Source organism: Grampus griseus (genome assembly GCF_964374135.1).
Source record: "Grampus griseus genome assembly, chromosome: 19".
Lineage (NCBI taxonomy): Eukaryota > Metazoa > Chordata > Mammalia > Artiodactyla > Delphinidae > Grampus > Grampus griseus.
Window position 1 is genome coordinate 58,159,349 of NC_139013.1, and position 27,028 is coordinate 58,186,376.

A 27,028-nucleotide genomic window follows, 5' to 3' on the forward strand; every position below is an offset into this window, starting at 1 on the left:
GAGGCTCCACTGCGAGTTACCCCGGAGGGACGAGTCTCTCCCTCCTGGGGTAACGGAGGGTATAAAGAAACGTAGGGAATGTAGGTTGCTCAGAGGCATCTGAAGAAGGAGGTGCCTCTGGAGACCTGGTTCCCCCCCTGAGAACTGGGGAAGGTTAAAAGGGGGTCATCTGAAATGTCGGAGGTGTTTTCTGGTTCCCCTGGCTTTTGATTACAGGAGCAGCGTAGAGTGGGGTTTTGGTAAAGGACCATGAAGGCTTGAAGATAGGGAACCCCAGTCCATTTTCCCATCTTGGTTGCAAGAAGGTACTGTAATTTAGAGACCCGTTTGCAGGCCATTTTGCTCGGTCCCCCAACCTGTGTAAAGGCCAGGCAGTGTTACAGGAAAGTTCAAGTTTTTCCCTTTTCAGCCCATTTATTTTAAAAAATTTCCAGTTTTTAAGGATACATTCCAGAGGTGTTTCTTCTGGCTTAGAGGATCCTCCCATGTTGAGGAACCTGCAACTTAGAAAGAGTGCTCCTAGAAATAAAGTCCACCGTCTCAGAGACGTTTACTAGGAGGCTTTTGTCGGAAGGGGGTCGGAGCGTCCTCCGAATTCCCTCCTGACTTAATGGGATGTTGAGCATCCTGTACTCTCCCATTGCCTAACCAGACGTCTCTGGTCAACCCCGTCCCTCGCTCAAGGGGTCCCCAATAGGGGACGTTTGAACCAGTGTCAGGGCGTTGCCAGGACTCTCCTTGAGGGGGATCTGCGGTCTGTAAAGTTTCCCTGTGCTGGGGTGTATTCCTCGAGACTGAGCGTCTATAAAGCCTAGGATGTGGGCTGCTTGGAAGTGGCCAGTCCAGTAGGTAGTCTGTAACAGTGTATGGGGCTGCCAAGGCCTGGAGTGAAGGGGGTCCTAGAGGTACAGAGAGGAACTCCTGGAGGAATTGGAGTTGGGAGCAATGGAAGATGCCACAGGGGTCAGGACCTGAGGGCCTAGAAGTGGGCGTATTCCCACTGGGGATTTTTTGGACATAGAGTAAGGTGAGAGACTAGACAGCGGAAGAACCCCAAACCCTTTTCCCTACCTCTTTGGTGTCTGTGATAAAATTGGGGAGAGCCTGGTGGTTCCATCTGACACAGGCAACAGCGAGTTCGGAGTGTCTCCCATGTAATTTAACATACGAACCCAGTTAGTTTAGGGTCTTTCTTTGGGGTGCTCCAGGGGCCCTTGGAAGCACCCCAATGTTAGCTGGAGATCAAAAGAACTTTAGTTAGAATTTGATATTTGGGAAGTCTGTCAAAAGTTTTAAAACACCTGGTCAGACAGAATCACGGGTCGCTGTGAAACAATTGTTCCTTGCGCCAAGTAAGGTGAAAAAGAGATTCCAGACGTTAGTACAGATCCCTTAAAGGCACAGAAACTCGCACGATCTGTCATCAAAAGCAGCATTCCAGGAGAATTTTGTTCTGAGGGAGGGGAACCAAATCCAGTCTTACATCAGCCTACTCATAAAATCCATTTACCTAAAGAAACTTAATCCAACCTTAGAAAATCCCGACCACGTACAAAAGTCTTTTCCCAGTGGTCCTTTTCTGCAAACCTCCTGCAACTTTCTGTAACCATAGTTTGTCCCTTATTTTTTTCCATTCAGAAGTAACCAGTTTTAGGACAAAAATCATCCCTTTTTCCTTTCAACAAAATATATTTCCATTCCTCATACCTTTTCTGGAAACACATGTGCTACTTCCCTTAGGCAACTGTGGACTGTCTTCTGCACTGGCATTCTACAGGTTGGTAGAGAACATCTCAAGGTGGCACCAAACATCTTCGGTTTCTCGCCCACGAGAAGACGGAAGTGGGTAACTTTAGACCCGTTTAGCAATTCATGTTCCAATACTTCATCTTATTTGAAACAGCCTGAATAGTCAGGGAATTCCTGTCACTTAACTTAATTTAGTTTCAAGTTACCAGCATTTGGAGGGACTGTTCTATTATTTATTTATTCATTGAGGCTGTGCTGGGTCTCCGTTTCGTCATGCAGGATGTTTTTTTAGTCGTGGCATGCAGACTTCTTAGTTGCGGCACGCGCACTCTTAGTTGAGGCATGCACGTGGGATCTAGTGCCCCGACCAGGGATGGAACCCAGGCCCCCTGCACTGGGAGCGTGGAGTCTTGCCCAGTGGACCACCAGGGAAGTCCCTGGAGGGATTATCTAGATGGACACTTCCAAAACATAAGTATTCCTATAGTGTTTACCAAAAAGCACTCATCTCAGTTACATTTAGTTAAAAATTTAATTGTGTCAAGTTATTTTCCCTCTTGACAGATTTTATAACAAACAATACGCTCTTGTTGACTTCCAGTAACCGTAGGTACAATAAACGCATTATACTTAATGTTGATGCCTCTAAAAACAGGTCTGTATTGGGAATTCCCAAATGAGGACATGGCGCTCTCACTGCCGGGGGCCCGGGTTCAATCCCTGGTCGGGGAACTGAGATCCTGCAAGCCACGCGGCACGGCCAAAACAAAAACCAAAACAGGTCTGTATTAATTAAACCCACAAGCTTAAGCTAGCTCTAATACCAGATATTAATTTAATATCAAATATTTCCCAGATCACATGAACCTGAAATGTATTCTGCTGAGTTTTCTTTTATATTTCTGAGAATGTTTATAAGTGCTCACTTTCCTTTAAGCCAATTAAATACAGCTCATTTATAAGTTAATTTTTACATAAAGACAGAATCAGAGATCTCAGTTTTCCCACTTGGATTTAGAAAGGCCCCTTTTTTCCCTCAGTCTGGGGGACTACAGATGGATCAGGTAGTTCCTGAGAGTCCAGGCAGGACACTTACATTGCAAAGGCAGAGGAGAGAGATGCAAGCCCCTCTCCCTTTTTTTTTTTTTTTCTCTTTAAAATCCCACTAAGTAACCCAAGGCTGGAGTCTCAGGCCACGTGGGCTGTGTTTGCATTTCAAGGCTTAAATGCTCCATCGTGCCCACAGCGTCAGCAGAGGCTTGTAGGAGCAGTTGGACAGACAAAACTACATAAAACAGAAACACCAATGACAAAAACTTAAAGACACAAACAAGAAGTTATCAGGGTAAAGGGGACAGGAGTGCAGGTATAAGGGTCAAAGGAGAGGTACAGGGAGGAGGGACAGAAAAGACTGCAAAGGAGAGACAGCAGGAAAATAAAGGTGAGAACGCTGGGATGATTGGACTTCCAGCCATGACTGTCCGGTCAAGGGGAGCCCGCTGGACCAGGGTCTGCACGGTGCAAGGCGAGCCTCTGCCCGCTCTGCTTGTCACCCGTGAAAGTGAGCCGTGGCCGGCCAGAGGGAGCAGGTCTCACAAGCTGAGACGAGTGATGCTGTAGCTGCCTGCCATCCACTCTCCCGGAAGGAGAGGACAGAGAGCAGGAGAGGGGAAAAGAAAAGGGGGAGGGGAAAGCGTTGCCTGAATGAGGGGCCGGAGGCCCCCAGAGGCCAGGAAGGCAGACTTAGCAAACGTGATGCTGAAACAGGAGATTCAGGTGGCCGTCTGTCAGCCACAGGGAGGCTGCATTCGGTGGTCCCCGAGGTGCCCAGATCCTCTCCCCAGAAGGGGACAACTGCCCCACGATGGGCGCCGCTAAGTCTGATACCGGCCAGGGTTCTTGGCCTCCTCAATCAGTAGAAACTCATCAGGGGCCAGAGAAGAACTTCAGGCAAGGCTCTAACGGGATCCCTGCCACAGAAGCGGGTAGGGAGAAGCAGTACTAACAGGTTGCCTTGCTGCCTCCCCGGGGAGGGGCGAGCTGGTTCCTTCTGTGGGGTGAGGGCAGGGGCGTGCCGGGGGGAGGGCCGGAGGGGTGCCTTAGGTGGTCTGCCCACCCCTTTGTGGTGCCGAGTGCAGGGGGCACGCACAGTGCCCCGCTCTTGCGCCCGACCTCTGCTCTTGCTCTGGGCTCTGCAGACGTGGCAGTTGGGGGTTTTGGTCTTTTTGTATCTAGTTCATAATTTGCCCCAACTGCGCATGCACGCCGTTATTTTTAGTCCCTTGTAATCTCTTTGTGTTTGTTGCTGGAGGAGACGGGTGTCCAGGTGCAGGCCCTGCAGCAGAGGCCCCAGGTCCCAGGCTGTCCCAATTCTACCTTTAAGTACCTTACAGTAACACACTTGCATTTCTCCCACACTTTTCTTGATCTGTTGTTAACATTTTGTGTTTCTTGTGCTGTAATCAATAAGTGCATTGCTGTTACTTTGTAAACAGGCAGTTATGTTTTAAAGGAGTACACGAGCTGTGTCTTATCTGTTTAGCCATGTAGTTAACAATTCGAAAGATCTTTGTTTCTTTACGTAGATGCAGAATTCTCTCATATTATTTTCCTTTCGTCTGTAGGACTTCTTTTAAGACTTCTTGTAGTGTGGGTCTGTTTGAGACTAATTATTTTTACTTTTGTATTACATAAATGTCTTTATTTCACTTGAGGATTTTTTTTTTTTTTTTTTTTTTTTTTTTGCGGTACGCGGGCCTCTCACTGTCGTGGCCTCTCCCGTTGCGGAGCACAGGCTCCAGACGTGCAGGCTCAGCGGCCATGGCTCACGGGCCCAGCCACGCCGCGGCATGTGGGATCTTCCCGGACCGGGGCACGAACCCGCGTCCCCTGCATCGGCAGGCAGACTCTCAACCACTGTGCCACCAGGGAAGCCCCAGCACCATCTTCTTTCTCTTCTCCTTCTGGGGCTCTGGTCACATGAATGTTAGACTTTTTGTTTATGTCCCCCAGGTATTTGAGGATCTGTTCGTTTTTAACATTTAATTTTTCTCTTTGTAGTTCAAATTGAATAATGTCTATTGATCTCTCTTCACGTTCGCTGAATCTTTCCGCCCTGCTGTTGAGTCTATGCAGTGAGTTTATTGTGCTTACTTTATTTTTCAGTTCTGAAATTTCAGCTTGGGTTTTCTTGGTGTCTTTTATTTCTCTTATGAGCTGTTCTGTTTGTAGCGTTTGTTTGAAGAACGTTCACGATTGCTTCTTGAGAGTATCTGCATAATAAACATCATATTTGTCAGATGATTCCAACATCTTTGCCATTTTGGCACTGGTATCTGTTGATTGTGTTTTCCTATGTGAATTGAATTTTTGTGGTTTTCATATGCTGAAGAATTTTTTAACTGTATCCCAGGTGTGTGAGACCCTGGGTCTTATTTTTAAACGATGGAGACAGGTACTTATGTTTTATCAGGCAGCCCACCTGGATAGATTCAAGCAGTAAGTTTCAACCTGCTTCCGTGAGCGGTAGTTCACTGTCAACTCAGTTCAGAGCCTTTGTGGTTTTCTTCTGAACTGTCCCAGGTGTGCATCGCGTGATGGCAGTCTGTGCTCTGGGTGTGCGTGGACTCTGTGTTCCCAGAGTTTGTAGTGTGCTAATTAGAAACAAATTCATGCATGTGTGAGTGGGCTGAGCCCTGGAGTGAAAGAAGACGTTTTATGGATCACTCCTGAGCTGCTTGCTATCCACGGTCTCCTGGTGCTTTCTGCACCAGCCCTTTTTTGATCCTCTGGGCAGAAACTTGGGCCTCTAGTTACCCTGCTCTGCCTGAACTATGTTTGGGTCCACATCCAGGCCCACGTAGTGGGAGGAGGGAGAGGGAAAAGCACAGTGGGAGTTGACCCCACCCTCTTGGTCTCAGAGCTACTCTGAGCGGAAGAAGTTTTCCTTCCTCAGAATACTGACCCTCCCCCCGCCCGCGCCCCTGCGCCAGCTGCCGCCAGTCCTGCCACAGAATGGCCTGGACCTGCCACGTGAGAGGATGGAGGGATTCCATGCTCACTTTGAGCACTGGGAATCCCCCTGTTCACTCCTCCAGCCGGAAGTGAAAGTTTTCTCCTGGATCTCTCTGCGCCACTTACTGCCTTCTGGGTTTCAGACTGTATTAAGTTGAGGCTGGAAGAAAAGACAGTCGTGAACTCCGTGCCGGGCCAGCAGTGCTGCAGATTTCGGTATCTCCCAGCTGCACCCGCTGCTGTTCACTTCTCCGTCCTTAACTAGCTGTGCTGACATTCTGCTCTGGCCCAGCGCCGTATTCAGCCGCAGAGAAGGGCAAAGTGTGTCTGCCCCATCTCACCTGGAACTCGAAGCCTCCGTTCGCGGTGCTGGCCCCAAGGATGTCCTCCAGCCCAGGTCCTGCTCTGGCTGCCTTATTAGCTCAGGGGTCTCAGTGGGCACCCCACCCACATACTTCTTTTGCTAATTATGTGGTGAAGTAGCTCAATTTCTTTTCTGTCCAATTACCTCAAAGTATTTTCTAATTTCCCTTGTAACTTCTACGAATATTTATGAGTGAGATGTCTAATTCCCACATATGTTTTGAATTTTCCAAATTCCCTCCTGTTATTGACTCCTGATTTTATTCCATTGTGGTTGGAGAACATACTTTATATTATATTATCTCAGTCCTTTTCAATTTACACAGCCTTGATTTATGGCCTAGCATATGGTCCTTCCTGGGACACATTCCACGTGCACTTGAGAAGACTGTATACTTGCTGCTGTGGGTGGGGTGTTCTGTAGATGTCTAGCTGGTTTATGGTGTTAAGTCCTCTGTTTCCTTGTTCATCTTCTGCCTACTTACTCCAGCCATTATGAAAAACGAGAGGAGTGAAGTCTCCAGCTATGACTGTTGTCTGTCTAGTTCTCCTTTCTAGACGGCCAATTTTTGCTGAGTCTTGTAGGTAGCATATAGTTAAGTCATATTCTTTTTTAAATCACTTCTGTCAATCTCTACCTTTTAATTGGAGAGTTTAATTCATGTACATTTAAAGTGATTACTGATAAGACTTCTGACATTTTGCTCTTTCTGTGTGTTGTCTGTTTTCTTTGTCAGTTCCTCCACCACTGCCTTGTTTTGTTAGATGTTTTCTAGTATTCCATGTAAATTCCCATTTCTTTTACTGTATGTTAAAAAAAATTGGTGTGGGGCTTGCAATTAACATCTTAACTAAAATAACCTAGTTTAATTGAACAGTAAGGGAATTTCAGTAGTACCCAAAAACTTTGTTCCAACGTAGTGATCTCCTTCCCGCCTTTGTGCCGCAGATTACGTACAAATTACATCTTTATACATTGTAACTGCAGCAACAGTTTTATAATGACTGCTTTATGTGGTTGTCTTTTAAATAAAACAGAAGAGTTGAAAACAACAATGCATTTACACTGTCTTTTGTTTACCTGTATAGTTGTCTTTAGCAGTGTTTTTTATTTATGTGAATTCAAGTTTTTATTTAGTGATTTTCATTTGAGCCTGAGGGGCGCTTTTTAGTATTTCTTGAAGGGCAGATATGCTAGCAATAAGTTCTCTGTTTTTGTTTATCTGGAAATGTCCTGCTTTCTCCTTCATTTTTTGAAGGATGGTTTCAGCAGGTAGAGAATTCCTGGTTGACAGTCTTTCAGCACCTTGAATACGTCATCCCACTGTCTTCTAGCCTCCATGGTTTCTTCTTTTTTTTCAGTTTTTTTTTTTAATGTGGACCATTATTTTTAAAAAGTCTTTATTGAATTTGTTACAATATGGCTTCTGTTTTACATTTTGGTTTTTTGGCCGCGAGGCATGTGGGATCTTAGCTCGCCGACCAGGGACTGAACCCACACCCCCTGCACTAGAAGGCGAAATCTTAAGCCACTGGACCTCCAGGGAAGTCCCTGGCCTCCATGGTTTCTGACTGGAAGTCAGCTGTTAATCCTACTGAGGGTCCCTCCGGTGGCCTGGACTGATTTTCTCTTGCTCCTTTCAATATTCTTCGTGCTTTGCTTTTGACAGTAAGATTCTGACGCAGCTCCGTGTGGAGCTCTTTGAATTGGTCTCCTTGTAGTTTATTGAGCTTCTTGGAGATAGAGTAATGTTCTTCATTAAATTGGGGTAACTTTGGGCCATTATTTCTTCAAATATTCTTTCTGCCCCATCCTCCCTCTCCATCTAGGATTCCCACTGTGCCTAAGTTGGTACACTTGATAGCAACCAACAGGTCTCTGAGGCTCTGTTCATTTTTACTGTTTTTCTTTCTTTTCCTCAAATTAGACCAAACTGGTTGATCTGTCTCCAAATTTGCTGGTTCTTCCTTCTACCAACTCACATTTAGCTTTTGTACTTTTCCATGATGGAGTTTCCCCTTGTGTCTTTAAAAACTTTTGTTCTCTCTCTTTATTGGTACCCTGTCTTTGGTGAGATACTATTCTCTTAACTGTCATATTAATTCTTTAGACATGATTTCCCTGAGTTATTTGTACATATAAAAGCTGATTTTGTCTTTGTCTGATGTATTGGGGTTCTCCAAGGAAACAGCATCATCAGAAGATATATAGCTGAATGGATAGCTCGCTGGTTAGCACTTAGTCTCTCTGATTGTGGAGGCTGCAGGCTGAACCCAGGGCCAGCAGATGCTGCAGTTTGAGTCTTCAAGCAGGCTGGCGGGCAGAATTCCCTCCTCACTGGGGGACATCAGTCATTTTTTGTTAAGGCCTTCAAATGATTGGATGAGGCCTTCCTGTGACCTCCATAATATGGAGGAGGGTCTGCTTTACTCAACTTCTAGTGATGTAGATGTTAACCACATCTAAAAAATACCGTCACAGAAACATCTAGAGTAATATTTGACTGAAATTCTGTGTACTGTAGCCTAGCCAAACTGACTAGGCTAGATGAAATTAACCATCTTTCTTCCCGTTTCTCTCTTTCCTTCTAGGACTCCGTTTAAGCGTCATTGGTGCCCTTGATCGTACCCTGCTGGTCTCCGAAACTGTTCATTTTCCTTCATGCGTTTTTTTCCCCCTGTTCCTCACATGTGATAATCTCAATTGACGTATCTTCAAGTTTGCTGGTTCTTCTGCCCACTCAAATTCATTTAATGTACTTTTCAACCACGGAATTTCCATTTTCTTTTTGAAATAATTTTTTTCTTTACTGGTATTCTCTATTTGGTGAGAACCATTCTGTCATATTAATTCCTCAGACATAATTTCATTTAGTTCTTTGAACATGATTTATGAAAACTGACTTATCTAGTATGTTTAACATCTGGGCCTACTCAGAGATAATACCTATTAGTTGATTTAAAAAAATAATAAATTTACATACATACACACACACATTTATTATTTGTTTGTTTGTTTGTTTATTTATTTATTGTTGGCTGCGTTGGGTCTTCATTGCTGTGTGCGGGCTTTCTCTAGTTGCAGCGAGTGGGGGCTACTGTTCGTTGCCGCGTGCGGGCTTATTGTGGTGGCTTCTCTTGTTGCGGAGCACGGGCTCTAGGCGCGCGGGCTTCAGTAGTTGTGGCACGTGGGCTCAGTAGTTGTGGCTCACAGGCTCTAGAGCGCAGGCTCAGTAGTTGTGGCACACAGGCTTAGTTGCTCTGCGGCGTGTGGGATCTTCCCGGACCAGGCCTCGAACCCATATCCCCTGCATTGGCAGGCGGATTCTTAACCACTGTGCCACCAGGGAAGTCCCCAAAGTAGACACTGTACAAAATATAATGTGGTGACTCGAGAAACCAGTTTCCTACTCCCCAGACTTGCTGCCGTTGCTGTTGCTGGTTGCTCTTGCTGCCGTGCTTAGTGACTTTCCTGAACTAATTCTGTAAAGTCTGAGCTCCCTGTGGTGTGTGGGTTGTGAAGTCTCTGTGCTCCTAGCTTGGTACTCAGCTAATGATTTCCTTAAAGCCCATGACCCAGTAAGTCAGCTGCCCTTTACCCAGAGGCTCTTCAGTGTCCCAGCAGGTTACAGCTCTGCCTTGGCCTTGACTTCCTGCTTCCACAAGGCCTCACGGTTAACCAAAAATGAGAAAATAGGATGTTCTCAGTTATGTCCTACGCACGCACACAGAGCTGCACGTGTGCATGGACTTCTGTGTCCCCAGGAGTATGTCAGCGCATTTAAGAGTATTTGTGGGCATTTTATTCCCCAGATCTTCCTTTTTTTTTCCCACTTTATGTGTGTATGTGTTTTAATTGAAGTCTAGTTGATTTACAGTGTTGTGTTAATAACTGCTGCACAGCAAAGTGTTTCAGTTACACACACACATACATATTCTGTTTTTACATAATCTTTTCCATTACGCTTTACCGTAGGGTATTGAATGTAGTTCTCTGTGCTGTACGGTAGGACCACGTTGTTTATCCATTCTGTATACAGAAGCTCACATCTGCTCACCCCAACCTCCCACTCCATCCCTCCCCCAGCCCCCGTCCCCTTGGCAACCACCAGTCTGTTCTCTATGTCCGTGAGTCTGTTTCTGTTTCATAGAAAGGTTCATTTATGTCATATTTTAGATTCCACATATAAGTGATAACAGATGGTATTTGTCTTTCTGACCTACTTCACTTCATATGATAATCTCTAGTTGCATCCGTGTTGATGCAGATGGCATTATTTCATCCTCTTTATGGCTGAGTAGTACTCCATTGTATACATGTACCACATCTTCTTTTCCGTTCATCTGCCGGTGGACCTTTTGGTTGTTTCTGTGTCTTGGCTCTTGTAACTAGTGCTGCAGTGAACGTTGGGGTGCATGTATATTTTCAAATTATAGTTTTCTCTGGACATATGCCCAGGAGTGGGATTGCTGGATCCTGCGGCAACTCTACTTTTAGTTTTGTGAGGAACCTCCATACTGTTCTCCATAGTGGCTGCACCAATTTACATTCCCACCAACAGTGCAGGGGGGGGTCCCCTTTCCTCACACCCTCTCCAGCATGTGTTATTGTAGACTTTTTAATGATGGCGTTCTGACCGGTGTGAGGTGGTGCCTCACGGTAGTTTCGATTTGCGTTTCTCTAATCATTAGAGATGTTGAGCATCTCTTCACGCGCCTACTGGCCGTCTGTATTTCTTCTTCGGAGAAATGTCTGTTTAGGTCTTCTGCGCATTTTTGCAATAGGGTGGTTTGTTTGTTGTTGCTGTTGTTGAGTTGTATGAACTGTTTGTAACTTTTAGAAATTAAGCCCTTGTCGATTGCATCACGTGCACATATTTTCTCCCACTCTGTAGGTTGTGTTTTCACTTTGTTTATCATTTTCTTTGCTGTGTAAAACTTTTAAGTTTGATTAGGTCTCATTTGTTTATTTTTGTTTTTATTTCTATTGCCTTGGGAGATTGACCTAAGAAAACGATAGTACGATTTATGTCAGAGAATGTTTTGCCTGTGATCTCTTCTAGGAGTTTTATGGTGTCATGTCTTATGTTTAAGTCTTTAAGCCATTTTGAGTTTATATTTGTGCATGGTGTGAGGGTGTGTTCTGATTTCACTGATTTACATGCGGCTGTCCAACTTTCCCTGCACCACGTGCTGAAGAGCCTTTTTCCCATTGTATATTCTTGCCTTCTTTGTCGAAGATTAATTGACCGTAGATGTGTGGGTTTATTTCTCGGGTCTCTATTCTGTTCCATTGATCCATACGTCTGTTTTTGTGCCAGTACCATGCTGTTTTGATTACTGTAGCTTTGTAATATTGTCTGAAGTCTGGGAGGGATATGGCTCTTGCTTTGTTCCTTTTCTTCAGGATTGCTTTGGCAATTCTGGGTCTTTCATGGTTCCATGTGAATTTTAGAATTACTCATTCTAGTTCTGTGAAAGATGTCATGGGTAATTTGATAGGGCTCACATTAAATCTGTAGATTGCTTTGGGTAGAATGGCCATTTTAACAATATAATTCTTCCAATCCAAGAGCATGGGGTATCTTTACATTTTTTGAATCAGCTTCAATTTCCTTTATTAATGTTTTATAGTTTTCAGTGTATAAGTCTTTCACCTCCTTGGTCAGGTCTATTCCTAAGTATTTTATTTTTGGGGGTGCAGTTTTAAAAGGTATTGTTGGACTTCCCTGGCAGCCCAGTGGTTATGACTCCATGCTTCCACTGAAGGGGGCACGGGTTCAATCCCTTGTTGGGGAACTAAGATCCTGCATGCCAGGTGGTGCAGCCAAAATAAAAGAAAAGGTGTTGTTTATTTAAATTCCCTTTCTGATATTTCATTCCCTTTCTGATATTTCATTGCTGGTGTACAGAAATGTGACCCATTTCTGTGTGTTAATGTTGCATCTTGCTCCCTTGCTGAATTCGTTTATCAGTTCTAGTAGCTTTTGTGTGGAGTCTTTAGGGTTTTCTATATATAGTGTCATATCTGCATATAATGGCAATTTTACCTCTTCCCTTCAAATTTGTTTACATTTTATTTCTTTTCTTGTCTTATGGCTGTGGCTAGGACTCCAATCCTATGTTAAATAGAAGAGGTGAGACTGGGCATCCTGGTTTTGTTCCAGATTTTTAGCGGGAGGGCTTTCAGCTTTTCACCATTGAGTATTATGTTGGCTATGGGTTTGTCATAAATAGTTTTGATTATATTGAGATATGATCCCTCTATACCCACTTTGGTAAGAATTTTTATCATGAATGGATTTGAATCTTGGTTTTTTTTGTTTTTTGTTTTTTTAACATCTTTATTGGGGTATAATTGCTTTATAATGGTGTGTTAGTTTCTGCTTTATAACAAAGTGAATCAGTTATACATATACATATGTTCCCATATCTCTTCCCTCTTGCGTCTCCCTCCCTCCCACCCTCCCTATCCCACCCCTCCAGGCGGTCACAGGGCACCGAGCTGATCTCCCTCTGCTATGCAGCTGCTTCCCACTAGCTATCTACCTTACGTTTGGTAGTGTATATATGTCCATGCCTCTCTCGCGCTTTGTCACAGCTTACCCTTCCCCCTCCCCATATCCTCAAGTCCGTTCTCTAGTAGGTCTGTGTCTTTATTCCTGTCTTACCCCTAGGTTCTTAATGACATTTTTCCCCTTAAATTCCATATATATGTGTTAGCATACCATATTTGTCTTTCTCTTTCTGACTAACTTCACTCTGTATGACAGACTCTAGGTCTATCCACCTCATTACAAATAGCTCAATTTCGTTTCTTTTTATGGCTGAGTAATATTCCATTGTATATATGTGCCACATCTTCTTTATCCATTCATCCGATGATGGGCACTTAGGTTGTTTCCATCTCCGGACTATTGTAAATAGAACTGCAACGAACATTTTGGTACATGACTCTTTTTGAATTATGGTTTTCTCAGGGTATATGCCCAGTAGTGGGCTTGCTGGGTCATCTGGTAGTTCTATTTGTAGTTTTTTAAGGAACCTCCATACTGTTCTCCATAGTGGCTGTACCAATTCACATTCCCACCAGCAGTGCAAGAGGGTTCCCTTTTCTCCACACCCTCTCCAGCATTTATTGTTTCTAGATTTTTTGATGATGGCCATTCTGACTAGTGTGAGATGATATCTCATTGTAGTTTTGATTTGCATTTCTCTAATGATTAATGATGTTGAGCATTCTTTCATGTGTTTGTTGGCAGTCTGTATTATCTTCTTTGGAGAAATGTCTATTTAGGTCTTCTGCCCATTTTTGGATTGGGTTGTTTGTTTTTCTGTTACTGAGCTGCATGAGCTGCTTGTAAATTTTGGAAATTAATCCTTTGTCAGTTGCTTCATTTGCAAATATTTTCTCCCATTCTGAGGGTTGTCTTTTGGTCTTGTTTATGGTTTCCTTTGCTGTGCAAAAGCTTTGAAGTTTCATTAGGTCCCATTTGTTTATTTTTGTTTTTATTTCCATTTCTCTAGGAGATGGGTCAAAAAGGATCTTGCTGTGATTTATGTCATAGAGTGTTCTGCCTTTGTTTTCCTCTAAGAGTTTGATAGTTTCTGGCCTTACATTTAGGTCTTTAATCCATTTTGAGCTTATTTTTCTGTATGGTGTTAGGGAGTGGTCTAATCTCATACTTTTACATTTACCTGTCCAGTTTTCCCAGCACCACTTATTGAAGAGGCTGTCCTTTCTCCACTGTACATTCCTGCCTCCTTTATCAAAGATAAGGTGACCATATGTGCATGGGTTTATCTCTGGGCTTTCTATCCTGTTCCATCTAAAGATAGATCTATCTGATCTATCTTTTGTTTTTGTGCCAGTACCATACTGTCTTGATTACTGTAGCTTTGTAGTATAGTCTGAAGTCAGGAAGCCTGATTCCTCCAGCTCCGTTTTTCGTTCTCAAGATTGCTTTGGCTATTCGGGGTCTTTTGTGTTTCCATACAAATTGTGAAATTTTTTGTTCTAGTTCTGTGAAAAATGCCAGTGGTAGTTTGATAGGGGTTGCATTGAATCTGTAGATTGCTTTGGGTAGTAGAGTCATTTTCACAATGTTGATTCTTCCAATCCAAGAACATGGTATATCTCTCCATCTATTTGTATCATCTTTAATTTCTTTCATCAGTGTCTTATAATTTTCTGCATACAGGTCTTTTGTCTCCTTAGGTGGGTTTATTCCTAGATATTTTATTCTTTTTGTTGCAAAGGTAAATGGGAGTTTTTGTTTTTGTTTTTTGCGGTACGCGGGCCCCTCACTGCTGGGGCCTCTCCCGTTGTGGAGCACAGGCTCCAGACACGCAGGCTCAGCTGCCATGGCTCACGGGCCCAGCCGCTCCGCGGCATGTGGGATCTTCCCAGACTGGGGCATGAACCCGTGTCCCCTGCGTTAGCAGGTGGACTCTCAACCACTGCGCCACAAGGGAAGCCCAATGGGAGTGTTTTCTTGATTTCACTTTCAGATTTTTCATCATTAGTATATAGGAATGCCAGAGATTTCTGTGCATTAATTTTTTATCCTGCAACTTTACCGAATTCATTGATCAGCTCTAGTAGTTTTCTGGTAGCATCTTTAGGATTCTGTATGTATAGTATCATGTCATCTGCAAACAGTGACAGCGTTACTTCTTCTTTTCCGATTTGGATTCCTTTTATTTCCTTTTCTTCTCTGATTGCTGTGGCTAAAACTTCCAAAACTATGTTGAATAAGAGTGGTGAGAGTGGGCAACCTTGTCTTCCTCCTGATCTTAGTGGAAATGCTTTCAGTTTTTCACCATTGAGGATGACGTTGGCTGTGGGCTTGTCATATATGGCCTTTATTATGTTGAGGAAAGTTCCCTCTATGCCTACTTTCTGCAAGGTTTTTATCGTAAATGGGTGTTGAATTTTGTCAAAAGCTCTCTCTGCATCTATTGAGATGATCATATGGTTTTTCTCCTTCAGTTTGTTAATATGGTTTATCACATTGATTTGCGTATATTGAAGAATCCTTGCATTCCTGGAATAAACCCCACTTGATCATGGTGTATGATCCTTTTAATGTGCTGTTGGATTCTGTTTGCTAGTATTTTGTTGAGGATTTTTGCATCTATGTTCATCAATGATATTGGCCTGTAGTTTTCTTTCTTTGTGACATCTTGTCTGGTTTTGGTATCAAGGTGATGGTGGCCTCGTAGAATGAGTTTGGGAGTGTTCCTCCCTCTGCTATATTTTGGAAGAGTTTGAGAAGGATAGGTGTTAGCTCTTCTCTAAATGTTTGATAGAATTCGCCTGTGAAGCCATCTGGTCCCGGGCTTTTGTTTGTTGGAAGATTTTTAATCACAGTTTCAATTTCAGTGCTTGTGATGGGTCTGTTCATATTTTCTATTTCTTCCTGACTCAGTCTTGGCAGGTTGTGCATTTCTAAGAATTTGTCCATTTCTTCCAGGTTGTCCATTTTATTGGCATAGAGTTGCTTGTAGTAATCTCTCATGATCTTTTGTATTTCTGCAGTGTCAGTTGTTACTTCTTTTTCATTTCTAATTCTATTGATTTGAGTCTTCTCCCTTTTTTTCTTGATGAGTCTGGCTAATGGTTTATCAATTTTGTTTATCTTCTCAAAGAACCAGCTTTTAGTTTTATTGATCTTTGCTATTGTTTCCTTCATTTCTTTTTCATTTATTTCTGATCTGATTTTTATGATTTCTTTCCTTCTGCTAACTTTGGGGTTTTTTTGTTCTTCTTTCTCTAGTTGCTTTAGGTGCAAGGTTAGGTTGTTTATTCAAGATGTTTCCTGTTTCTTAAGGTGGGCTTGTATTGCTATAAACTTCCCTCTTAGAACTGCTTTTGCTGCATCCCATAGATTTTGGGTTGTCGTGTCTCCATTGTCATTTGTTTCTAGGTATTTTTTAATTTCCTCTTTGATTTCTTCAGTGATCACTTCGTTATTAAGTAGTGTATTGTTTAGCCTCCATGTGTTTGTATTTTTTACAGATCTTTTCCTGTAATTGATATCTAGTCTCATAGCATTGTGGTCGGAAAAGATACTTGATACAATTTCAATTTTCTTAAATTTACCAAGGCTTGATTTGTGACCCAAGATATGGTCTATCCTGGAGAATGTTCCATGAGCACTTGAGAAAAATGTGTATTCTGTTGTTTTTGGATGGAGTGTCCTATAAATATCAATTAAGTCCATCTTGTTTAATGTATCATTTAAAGCTTCTGTTTCCTTATTTATTTTCATTTTGGATGATCTGTCCATTGGTGAAAGTGGGGTGTTAAAGTCCCCTACTATGAATGTGTTACTGTCGATTTCCCCTTTTATGGCTGTTAGTATTTGCCTTATGTATTGAGGTGCTCCTAGGTTGGGTGCATAAATATTTACAATTGTTATATCCTCTTCTTGGATCGATCCCTTGATCATTATGTAGTGTCCTTCTTTGTCTCTTTTAATAGTCCTTATTTTAAAGTCTATTTTGTCTGATATGAGAGTTGCTACTCCAGCTTTCTTTTGGTTTCCATTTGCATGGGATATCTTTTTCCATCCCCTTACTTTCAGTCTGTATGTGTCTCTAGGTCTGAAGTGGGTCTCTTGTGGACAGCATATATAAGGGTCTTGTTTTTGTATCCATTCAGCCAATCTGTGTCTTTTGGTTGGAGCATTTAGTCCATTTACATTTAAGGTAATTATCGATATGTATGTTCCTATTCCCATTTTCTTAATTGTTTTGGGTTCGTTATTGTAGGTCTTTTCCTTCTCTTGTGTTTCTTGCCTAGAGAAGTTCCTTTAGCATTTGCTGTAAAGCTGGTTTGGTGGTGCTGAACTCTCTCAGCTTTTGCTTGTCTGTAAAGGTTTTAATTTCTCCATCAAATCTGAGTGAGATCCTTGCTGGGTAGAGTAATCTTGGTTGCAGGTTTTTCTCCTTCATCACTTTCAGTATGTCTTGCCACTCCCTTCTGGCTTGTAGGGTTTCTGCTGAGAAATCAGCTGTTAACCTTATGGGGATTCCCTTGTGTGTTATTTGTTGTTTTACCCTTGCTGCTTTTTTTTTTTTTTTTTTTTTTTTTGGTACGTGGGCCTCTCACTGTTGTGGCCTCTCCCATTGCAGAGCGCAGGCTCAGCGGCCATGGCTCATGGGCCCAGCCGCTCCATGGCATGTGGGATCCTCCCGGACCGGGGCACGAACCCGCGTCCCCTGCATCGGCAGGCGGACTCTCAACCACTGCGCCACCAGGGAAGCCCTACCCTTGCTGCTTTTAATATGCTTTCTTTGTATTTAATTTTTGACAGTTTGATTAATATGTGTCTTGGCGTATTTCTCCTTGGATTTATCCTGTATGGGACACTCTCTGCTTCCTGGACTTGATTAACTATTTCCTTTCCCATATTAGGGAAGTTTTCAACTGTAATCTCTTCAAATATTTTGTCAGTCCCTTTCTTTTTCTCTTCTTCTTCTGGAACCCCTACAATTCGAATGTTGGTGTGTTTAATGTTGTCCCAGAGGTCTCTGAGACTGTCCTCAGTTCTTTTCATTCTTTTTTCTTTATTCTGCTCTGCAGTAGTTATTTCCACTATTTTATCTTCCTGGTCACTTATCCGTTCTTCTGCCTCAGTTATTCTGCTATTGATCCCATCTAGAGTGTTTTTCATTTCATTTATTGTGTTGTTCATCGTTGCTTGTTTCATCTTTAGTTCTTCTAGGTCCTTGTTAAATGTTTCTTGCATTTTGTCTGTTCTATTTCCAAGATTTTGGATCATCTTTACTACCATTATTCTGAATTCTTTTTCAGGTAGACTGCCTATTTCCTCTTCATTTGTTAGGTCTGGTGGGTTTTATCTTGCTCCTTCATCTGCTGTATGTTTCTCTGTCTTCTCATTTTGCTTATCTTACTGTGTTTGGGGTCTCCTTTTTGCAGGCTGCAGGTTCGTAGTTCCCGTTGTTTTTGGTGTCTGTCCCCAGTGGCTAAGGTTGGTTCAGTGGGTTGTGTAGGCTTCCTGGTGGAGGGGACTAGTGCCTGTGTTCTGGTGGATGAGGCTGGATCTTGTCTTTCTGGTGGGAGGTCCACGTCTGGTGGTGTGTTTTGGGGTGTCTGTGGACTTATTATGATTTTAGGCAGCCTCTCTGCTAATGGGTGGCGTTGTGTTCCTGTTTTGCTAGTTGTTTGGCACAGGTTGTCCAGCACTGTGGCTTGCTGGTCGTTGAGTGAAGCTGGGTGCTGGTGTTGAGATGGAGATCTCTGGGAGATTTTCGCTGTTTGATATTATGTGGAGCTGGGAGGTCTCTTGTGGACCAGTGTCCTGAAGTTGGCTCTCCCACCTCAGAGGCACAGCACTGACTCCTGTGCAGCACCAAGAGCCTTTCATCCACACGGCTCAGAATAAAAGGGAGATAAAGTAGAGAGAAAGAATTAGTAGAAGTAGAAAGGAAGGAAGGAAAGAAAGAAAAGAAGGAAAGAAGGAAAGAAAAGAGGGAAAGAAGGAAAGAAAGAAAGGAGGGAGGGACGGATGGTGGGAGGAAGGAAAGAAGGAGGGAAGGAAGGAAAAAAGAAAGAAAGAAAGAAGATGGAGTACAATAAAATAAAGTAAAATATAATAAAGTTATTAAATTAAAAAATAATTATTAAGAAAAAAAATTAAAAAAAACACAGACGGATAGAACCCTAGGACAAATGGTGGAAGCAAAGCTATACAGACAAGATCTCTCACAGAAGTATACACATACACACTCACAAAAAGAGGAGAAGGGGAAAAAATCATAAATCTTGCTCTCGAAGTCCACCTCCTCGATTTGGGATGATCCGTTGTCTATTCATGTATTCCACAGATGCAGGCACATCAAGTTGATTGTGGAGCTTTAATCCGCTGCTTCTGAGGCTGCTGGGAGAGATTTCCCTTTCTCTTCTTTGTTCTCACAGCTCCCGGGGGCTCAGCTTTGGATCTGGCCCCGCCTCTGCGTCTAGGTAGCCTAAGGGCATCTGTTTTTTGCTCACACAGGACGGGGTTAAAGGAGCTGCTGATTCAGGGGCTCTGGCGCACTCAGGCCGGGGGGAGGGAGGGGCACGATGCGGGGCGGGCCTGCGGCAGCAGAGGCCAGCGTGACGTTGCACCATCCTGAGGCGCGCCGTGCGTTCTCCCGCAGAAGTTGTCCCTGGATCCCGGGACCCTGGCGGTGGCGGGCTGCACAGGCTCCCCAGAAGGGGGGTGTGGAGAGTGACCTGTGCTCGCACACAGGCTTCTTGGTGGCGGCAGCAGCAGCCTTAGCGTCTCCCGCCCGTCTCTGGGGTCCGCGCTGTTAGCCGCGGCTTGCGCCGTCTCTGGAGCTCCTTTAAGGGGTGCTCTTAATCCCCTCTCCTCACGCACCAGGAAATAAAAGAGGGAAGAAAAAGTCTCTTGCCTCCTAGGCAGCTCCAGACTTTTCCCCGGACTCCCTCCCGGCCAGCCGTGGCGCACTAGCCCCCTGCAGGCTGTGTTCACGCCGCCAACCCCAGGCCTCTCCCTGTGCTCCGACCGAAGCCCGAGCCTCAGCTCCCAGCCCCGCCCGCCCCGGCGGGTGAGCAGACAAGCCTCTCGGGCTGGTGAGTGCCGGTCGGCCCTGATCCTCTGTGCGGGAATCTCCCCGGTTTGCCCTCCGCACCCCTGTGGCTGCGCTCTCCTCCGCGGCTCCGAAGCTGCCCCCCTCCACCACCCGCAGTCTCCGCCCGCGAAGGGGCTTCTAGTGTGTGGAAACCTTTCCTCCTTCACGGCTCCCTCCCACTGGCGCAGGTCCCGTCCCTATCCTTTTGTCTCTGTTTATTCTTTTTTCTTTTGCCCTACCCAGGTACGTGGGGAGTTTCTTGCCTTTTGGGCGGTCTGAGGTCTTCTGCCAGCGTTCAGTAGGTGTTCTGTAGGAGTTGTTCCACGTGTAGATGTATTTCTGGTGTATCTGTGGGGAGGAAGGTGATCTCCGCGTCTTACTCTCCCGCCATCTTCCCCTCCTTCCCTGAATCTTGTTAAATGCTTTTTTCTGAATCTGGCGAGATGATCATGTGGTTTTTGCTTATGTGGTGTATCGCAGTGATTTCCATGCGTTGACCCATCCTTGTGAACTTGCGATGAATCCCACTTGGTCGTGGTGTGTGATCTTTTTTATGTGTTGTTGGATTCGGTTTGCTAATATTTTGAGAATTTTTGCATCTATATTCTTCAGAGATACTGGCCTGTAACTTTCCTTTTTGGTGGTGTCTTTGTCTGGTTTTGTTATCAGGGTGATGGTGGCTTCATAGCATGTCTTTGGGAGTGTTCCCTCCTCTTCCATTTTTTTGGCAAGAGTTTTAGAAGGATCGGTATAAGTTCTTTTTTGTATGTTTGGTAGAATTCACCTGTGAGGCCGTTTGGTCCTGGACTCGTGTTTGTAGGGAGTTTTTTTAAATTACAGATTCTATTTCACTTCTAGTGATCAGTCTGTTCAAATTATCTATTTCTTCCTGATGCAGTTTCGGTGGGCTGTATGTTTCTAGGAACTTGTCAGTTTCTTCTAGGTTGTTGAATTTTTGGCATACCCTTGTTCATAGTAGTTTCCCTTACGGTTTTTTATATTTCTGTGGCATCAGTTGTTATGTTTCCTTTTTCATTTCTTATTTTATTTGGGTTCTCTCTCTTTTCTTTTTGGTGAGCCTGGCCAGAGGTTTGTCCATCGTGTTTATCCTTCCAAAGAACCAACTCTTAGTTTTATTGATTTATTTCTATTTTTTTAATCTGTTTTATTTCTTTCTTCTCTGATCTTTACTGTTTCCTTCCTTCTGCTGAATTTTGCTTGTTCTTCTTTTCCTAATTCTTTTAAGTGGTAGGTTAGGTTGTTTGAGGTTTTTCTTGTTGTTAGAGGAAGGCCTGTACTGTTATGAACTTCCCTGTAACAGCTGCTTTTGCTGCATCCCATAGCTTTGGACGGTTCTGTTTTCTTTTCTTTTTTTTTTTATTTTTGTATGGTTGTATTTTCATTTTTTCAAGGTATTTTTAAATTTCCTCTTTGATTTCATCATTAATTAACCCATTGGTTTTTGAGTAGCATGTTATCGTTTTTTTCCCACTTCTTTTTCTTTCTAATGTCTGATCTTATTTGTTAGAACATCTCATTTTTTTAAAACTTTGGTTAGTTTCATGTTAGATAATGAATATTTTCTCAGCTTTATTTCTTGCCTTCAATTTTTATTTTATTTATTTGGTTAGTTTCATGTTAGATGATGAATATTTTCTCAGCTTTATTTCTTGCTTTCAATTTTTATTTTATTTATTTGGCTGCATCGGGTCTTGGTTGTGGCATGCGGGATCCTTGTTGCAGCGCACGGGCTTCTCTCTAGTGGCACGTGGGCTCTCTAGTCGTGGCGCATGGGCTCCAGAACGCGCAGGCTCAGTAGCTGTGGTGTGTGCGCTCTCTAGTTGTGGCGCACGGGCTCCAGAGCACGTGGGCTTAATAGTTGTGGCGTGTAGGCTTAGTTGCTCTGTGGCATGTGGGATCTTAGTTCCCCGACCAGAGATTGAACCCACATCCCCTGCATTGGAAGGCGGATTCTTTACCACTGTGCCACCAGTGAACTCCTAGAACAAATCATTTTTTTAAAAAATTTATTTATTTACTTTATTTTTGGCTGCGTTGGGTCTTCATTGCTGTGCACAGGCTTTCTCTAGTTGTGACAAGCAGGGGCTACTCTTTGTTGCAGTGCGCAAGCTTCTCATTGCAGTGGCTTCTCTTGTTGCAGAGCACAGGTTCTAGGCATGCGGGCTTCAGTAGTTATGGCACGTGGGCTCAGTAGTTGTGGCTCGTGGGCTCTAGAGCACAGGCTCAGTAGTTGTGGCACACGGGCTTAGCTGCTCCACGGCATGTGGGATGTTCCTGGACCAGGGCTCAAACCCATGTCCCTTGCATTGGCAGGCGGATTCTTAACCACTGCGCCACCAGGGAAGTCCGAACGTCTCATTTTTGGCTGGACTCAGAGGCAGAAGCTCTGAGAGAGGACAGCCTCCATCTCTTGACAGTCTGTTCCCGGCATTCTTCTTTGGCCTTCTTCATTCTCTTGGCAAAGAGTTTAGTATATTCTGCACTCTGCCTTAGTTTTCCTAGAATGCTGTTTCTTCAGAGCAGTACACCGACATTTGTGTTGCAGAACACATGGAGTAAAAAGACACTGAACCTTGTGGCTTTGGTCCTAGATTTCTTACCTTTGTTTAGGGGTTTCTCACAACATACTGGTGGACATCATCTTTGGAGAGACTGAAAAGTTTGTGGATTCTGCTAGCTTTTTTAATTTATTGATTGATTTTTTATTTTTTGGCTGTCTTGGGTCTTCGTTGCTGCACGTCGGCTTTCTCTAGTTGCGGCGAGTGGGGGCTACTCTTTGTTGTGGTGCGTGGGCTTCTCATTGAGGTGGCTTCTCTTGTTGTGGAGCACGGGGTCTAGGTGTGTGGGCTTCAGTAGTTGCAGCACGTGGGCTCAGTAGTTGTGGCTCGGGGGCTTAGTTGCTCCGAGGCATGTGGGATCTTCCTGGCCCAGGGCTCGAACCTGTGTCCCAAGCGTTGGCAGGCGGATTCTTTTTTTTTTTTTGTGGTACGCGGGCCTCTCACTGTTGTGGCCTCTTCCATTGTGGAGCACAGGCTCCGGATGTGCAGGCTCAGCGGCCATGGCTCACGGGCCCAGCCGCTCTGCGGCATGTGGGATCCTCCCAGACTGGGGCATGAACCCGCATCCCCTGCATTGGCAGGCAGATTCCCAACCACTGCGCCACCAGGGAAGCCCCAGGCAGGCGGATTCATAACCACTGAGCCACCAGGGAAGTCCCTCTGCTTGCTCTTTGGGGTCCCAGGCGATGAGGCACAGTAGTATCGGTGAGTCTGGTAATATTTTTCTCCCTTTTTTTTATGAAGACCAAATTGAGACCACTCAGATTGGCATCCACAGTGCAACCCCATACAGATTTGTGAATTCTTTCTCCAGTTCTCCTTGGTCTGTAACAGGAATGTCCCTTATTCAGTAGCAGGTGTACGCAGCCATGGGTTAAGACACCCTGCTTTATGGGGAAACCCTGTTTGTCATTCCCACCACTGATTCGGACCACATAACCCTTCCATTCTTCACCCAGAGTGTCGGCAGCCACTTCTTTGGCCATAGGATTCTCATAAAAGGTACGAAGTTTTCATTCATCATCCACTTCAGTGAGTTTCTGGCAGCCAGTGGCCAGGAAGGAAATCTTCAGCTTCATCCTTGAGTGGCCGGCTGCACCCGAGGCACCACGTGAAAGAGCTCGTTTCTTCTTCTGTGGTTAATCGCTAGTTGCATGCCATTGTGGTCAGAGAAGATGCTTGATAGAATTTCTATACTCTGAAATTTGTTGAGGCTTATTTTGTGCCCTTGTATGTGGTCGGTCCTGTATAATGTTCCATGTGCCCTGAAAGGAAAGTGTATTCTGGTTGTTTTGGGTGTAATGTCAGTTAAGTCTTACTGTTCTGTTGTATCATTGGGGATCTCTCTTGCCTCACTGATTCTCTGTCTAGAGGCCCTGAGTGGGGCCTCAATACTATTATTGTATCCCTGTCAGTTTCTGTCCTTATGTCTGATATTTGTTTTGCGTATTTGAGTGCTCCTATATAAGGAGCATATATGTTGACGAGTGTAATATCCTTTCCTTGTGTTCATCCTTTCTTAGTATATAGCGTCCTTCTTTATCTTTCTTCATGGCTTTTGTTTTGAAGTTTATTTTGTCTGATATGAGTATTGCGACCCCCACTTTCTTGTCATTTGTTTTCATGAAATATCTTTTTCCATCCCCTTACTTTCAATCTGTGTGTGTCCTTTGCCCTAAAGTGGGTCTCCTGTAGGCAGCATATTGTAGGCTCTTTTTTTTTTTTTAATCCAATCTGCCACTCTGTGTCTTTTGATTGGAGCTTTTAGTCCATTGACATTTTAAGGTAATTATTGACAACTTTTTGTTTCTCCTTTTGTGGTTTGATGTTTTTTTTTTGGCCGTGCCACGTGGCTTGAGGGATGTTAGTTCCCTTACCAGGGACTGAACCCGGGCCCTTGGCAGTGAGAGCTCGGAGTCCTAAGGCACTGGACTGCCAGGGAATTCCCCGATGATTTTCTCTTGAATTATACTTACGTCCTCTTCTTTTTGGTTTTTGTGAGTCTATTGTATGTTTTTGATTTGTGGTTGCCCTGGTTTTCAAGTATGTTAACCCCTTCCTATATCTGCTTGCCCTAGACTGGTAGTCATATAGGCTCAAACACATTCTAGGAAATGAAAAAAAGTCTACATTTTCTTACTCTCCTCCCCCCACATTTTATGATTTTGACGTCCCTTTTTACATCTTCATGTTCATCCTTTTGCTGTTCATTCTGGTTATCATTCAGTTTCACAGAAATTTTTTGATTTTTAAAAAATGTGTGTACTGGCTTATTTAAGTGATTTATTTTCCAATTGTGATTTTTCTCTTTCCTGTAGATTCTTAGTTCTGTTCTATTTAGAGAAGACCTTTCAGTATTTCCTTTAGGATAGGTTTAGTATTGCTGTATTCTTTTAGTTTTTGCTTGTCTGAGAAATTCTTTCTCTCTCCTTTATTCTAAATGATAATCTTGCTGGGTAGAATGTCCTAGGTTGCCGATTTTTCCCTTCCAGGACTTTGACTGTCTTGCCACTCCCTTCTGGCCCGCAGCGTTTCCGTAGAGAAATCAGCTGACAGCCTAATGGGGGTTCCCTTGTCACTAACTCTGTTTTTCTCTTGCTGCCTTTAGAATCCTCTTAATCTTTAACTTTTGCCATTTTTTTTTGAAGATGTTGGGGGTAGGAGTTTATTAATTAATTTATTTTTGCTGTTGGGTCTTCGTTTCTGTGCGAGGGCTTTCTCTCTAGTTGTGGTAAGTGGGGGCCACTCTTCATCGCGGTGCATGGGCTCACTATTGCGGCCTCTTGTTGCGAAGCACAGGCTCCAGACGCGCAGGCTGAGTTGTGGCTCACGGGCCCAGCTGCTCCGCGGCACGTGGAATCCTCCCAGACCAGGGCTCGAACCCATGTCCGCTGCATTGGCAGGCGGATTCTCAACCACTGCGCCACCAGGGCAGCCCACCTTTTGCCATTTTTACTGCAGTGTGTCTTGCTGTAGGTCTGTGTGGCTTTCCCTGCTTTGGGACCCCCTGTGCTTCCTCTGCCTGGGTATGTCTCCTTCTTTAGATTTGGAAAGTTTTCAGCCGTCATTTCTTCAGATACATTTGTGGTACCCTTTTCTCTTTCTTTCCATTCTGGGATCCCTATTATGTGTCGATTGGCACACTTTATATTCTCCCATAGGCCTCTTATATTGCTTTTTTTTTTTCATTTGGCTTTCTGCTTTTCTGATTGGGTCATTTCCTCATTTCCATTGGTCTACCTTCACTTATTCATTCTTCTGCATTATTAATTCTGCTGTTCATTGCCTTTAGCTCAGCTTTTGTCTCTGCAAATGAGTTTGCTAATTTTTTTGGGTACCCTTCAGAGTTTGTTTCTTTTTTATAGTACTCTGCATTTCTGTCGATAGCCTTTCTTTTTTTAAAAAAAATGTATTTATTTATTTATGGCTACATTGGGTCTTTGTTGCTGCGCGCGGGCTTTCTCTAGTTGCGGCGAGCGAGGGCTACTCTTCATTGCGGTGTGCAGGCTCCTCATTGCGGTGGCTTCTCTTGTTGCAGAGCATGGGCTCTAGGCACGTGGGCTTCAGCAGTTGTGGCTTGCGGGCTCTAGAGCGCAGGCTCAGTAGCTGTGGCACACGGGCTTGGGTGCTCCGTGGCGTGTGGGATCTTCCCGGACCAGGGCTTGAACCTGTGTCCCCTGCATTGGCAGGCGGATTCTTAACCACTGCGCCACCAGGGAAGTCCCCGATAGCCTTTCTTAATTCCTTACTTTCCTTTTTGAACTCAGTGTCTGTTGGAGCGAAGCGGTCTGTGTTGTTTCTTGCAGCAGAATTCTCTTGGTCTTTTAACTGGAGTGGTTCCTCTTCTTATTTCTCTTACTCTGTGCGTTTAGGAGAAACAATTGTCAGCTGTGGTTTTGGAGGGCTGTTGACACGTGGGGGCATCCCTGTGTAGCTCTCGTGGGTTTAATATATTTGGTACCAGGGCTGCTCTTAGTATGGATGCCTGTCAGCTCTTTCCTCAGTGTGTGCTGGTGGTTAATCCCCTTGCTAGGGGTGTGCAGATGTGGCGGCTGGTGACCAGTCCTGGGTTTCTCGACAGTGGTGGCAGCTTAGGCACACCCCGGGAGTATGCGACGGGAGTGGAGGTGGCTCATGACGCCTCCTGGAGCCCGTGCAGTTGGCAATCACACACGCAGGGGAAAAGGCTATGATTGCAGGTCCCGCTTCCCCTCTCAGGCACCCCCCAAACAATGGTGCCCAGCCTCCAAGGCAACCCAGGCTTCCTCTGTGTACACCCTCAGTTGCAGTTGCACCAGATTGCAGCCCTACCACCCAGGCTGTCTCCACACAATCACCCCAAGTTTTCTCCCCAGGTCTGACCTCCGAGGCCTGAATTTCAGCACCCATTCCACCCCCAGCCCAGGTGACCACCGTTATATTTTCTGTCTCTCTGATTTTGACTACTCACAGTACCTCCTATAAGTGGAATTGTACAGTATTTGTCTTATTTCATTTAGCATAACGTCCTTAAGGCTCATCCATGCTCTAGCATCTGTCAGTATGTATCAGGTATATACGCCACCTTTTCTTTATCCATTCATCTGTCAGTGGATAGCTGGGTTTGTTCCATGTTGTAGCCGTTGTGAATAGTGCTGTGATGAACGTGGGCCGTACAAGTATGTCTCTGAGACCCTGGTTTCAATTCCTTTGGGTATGTACCCAGAAGGGGGATTGCC

General features: G+C 44.3%; 1 pseudogene across 1 annotated transcript; it reads right to left on the minus strand.

The window, feature by feature from the left end:
• Positions 1-22,107: 22,107 nt before the first annotated feature.
• Positions 22,108-23,416, minus strand: LOC309837160 (small ribosomal subunit protein eS6-like; annotated as a pseudogene). The gene is made up of 2 exons: positions 22,950-23,416; positions 22,108-22,425 (listed from the first exon to the last, which is right to left on the minus strand). The product of its transcript is annotated as a small ribosomal subunit protein eS6-like (transcript).
• Positions 23,417-27,028: the final 3,612 nt, after the last annotated feature.